The sequence below is a fragment of the Girardinichthys multiradiatus genome, chromosome 10 (assembly GCF_021462225.1).
Source record: "Girardinichthys multiradiatus isolate DD_20200921_A chromosome 10, DD_fGirMul_XY1, whole genome shotgun sequence".
NCBI lineage: Eukaryota > Metazoa > Chordata > Actinopteri > Cyprinodontiformes > Goodeidae > Girardinichthys > Girardinichthys multiradiatus.
In genome coordinates this window covers 20,338,294-20,340,588 of record NC_061803.1, presented here as the reverse complement: position 1 = coordinate 20,340,588, position 2,295 = coordinate 20,338,294, and positions in this window count along the sequence as shown.

The window sequence follows — 2,295 nt, the reverse complement described above, 5'->3', positions numbered from 1 at the left end:
CATGTTTTCTTTTCTCCCTCTTCCGCCTCCTAGTGTTTACTTCTTAAGTTCTTTTATGGTTGTTTTCTTATTACTTTGTATGGTTTATTATTATTGTAATTATTATAGTTCTTGGTCTTCCCTGGATTCTCTAGTTTTATTTCTCTTTAGTATCTTTATATTTAATTGTGTTTTATTATTTGTTCCTTTGCACTCTTCTTGTTTACTAGTTTATTTTCTGTTTCCTTTCCAGTTGATTCAGTCAGTGTGGTTAGGTTTGTTTTCTTTTGTATTCAGGTTTTCTTTATGGGTTCTTTGTTTGTTCTCAGGTTGTTATTGTTGTTCCTATGTTCCCTCTAGTTTCTCTGTTTACTTTCATCATGATTATTCTAGCTTTCTTATTCCCCATTTGATTATTTATCTTTGTATATCGGTTTGCTTGGTCTGTGTTTCTGTTTATTGTTTATTAGTTACTTTGCCCATCCTCAGTCTTTGTATTTGTTTCACTTATTCCTTCTGCCTCCCTGCCTCCTTGTCACACCTTTTCCCTGTTTTCTCTGATTACCTGCCCTTTGTTATTCCTCAGTATATTAGTTGGTTTTGTGTCATTGTTTGTTGCTGGTTCCTTGTGTTTGTCATACCCTGTTCTCAACCCACGTATTCGTGCTGAGTTTTTTCCATGTGCCTGCAGAACCTCTTGTAAGTTTTTGGATCAGGACTTTGTTTGTATCTGCAGTGTCTTGTTTGGTTTCTCTTGAAAACCTCTGGAAATAAAGCTAAAACCTTTTACAACATGTTGCTGCCCAGCTCATGTCTGCACTTTGGTCCACCCGCAAACCACATTATGACAATTTTTAGAGTTTATATTCATGCTTCATCAATCTGTTCTCAATTTAGTAAAACTACTTTAAAAATATAACTACTATGTAACCACTGAATGCAGCATAAAACACCTCAGATGTTTGAATTATGACAAAACATTAAAAAATATTTTTATTATGGGATAGTACACTTCCAGGCACCCTGACTTTATTATGTTAATGTTTCTGAGAGCCTTTCTGAAGGTCTTTCTTAGTTTTTGACTCTTGCCTCCTTTTTCACTAATTTTCTGTTCGGTGCCTGGCTGTGGCAGCTTTTGTTTTTTCATTTGTGCTGAAGAAATGAGAAAAGTGGACAATGGATGGAAAAAAGGTGAAGAATGATGCAAAAAAAAAATGCTTGTTTTTAAGAAATAGGAGAGGAAAACTACAAAAGACAATAACAAAGGACATGAGGTGCATCGTCATTCAGCTGATCATTATCTCTATACTGCCTTAGAAAATAATTTAAATGCCTTCAACATTTGAGATTTTTCATCACGTTACAACCACAATCTCTAACATATTTGTTTGGGAATTTATGTGGCAGCTCTGGAGGAGATCGACAGCTCAGGTGTGTGTCTGTCGACATGACAACAGCAACATTGAAGACTCATTAGTTGTAAGTGGAAAATCATCATAATTAACAGAAATAAAGGCTTTTTAACATCATTCTGTGTTTCATTAATCCATAAAATAAGTTTCACTAAGTGAATTCAGTTACTGAAATAAATAAACTTTTCATTAATATTGTACTTTTGAACATGACTGTAGAGCAATCCTGGACAAAAACCTGTTACAGGCGATCAACTTTATATGGAGGTGGAGGTTCTCCTAGTAAGACAATGACCCTTAAAATACAACCAGAGCAAGCATGTTACAGTGGCCATCCAGTCAATGTACAGACCTAAATCCAATTAAGAGTATGTGCCAGGACTTAAAAAACGTCATTCACAGAGAGACTCCGTCCAGTCTGTTTAACCTTGAGCTGTTTTGGAAAGACTAATGGACCGACATTTTGGTCTCTACATGTGCAGAACTGGCTGAGACATACTCCAATAGACTTGCAGCTGTAATTGCTGTGAAAGGTAGTTCTTCAAAGTATTGACTAAGGGGCGTTGAATAAAAATGCATGCTTTTTAAAATATTTGCTGTTTTACCACACTTTTTATTAATTGACACTTTTTTTATTTAATTTCTCACATTTCTGATAGTTACATTCTTCTCTTTTATTGTACAACCTAGATTATTTTTCAAGTATTTTCAATTTTTTCTGGAAGTCTTTACTTCCACCTTAGACTTCATAGACTACATACAGAGCTGTTTCTCAGTATAAGATATTAGATCAAGCTTTTTGATGAGTGGGCCAAAAACAGACTTGTCAGGTTTGTTATATTCAATATAATTGTGTAAATGTTTTCTTTAGAAGTCTCAGAAAACACTTTAAGATTCATCACGT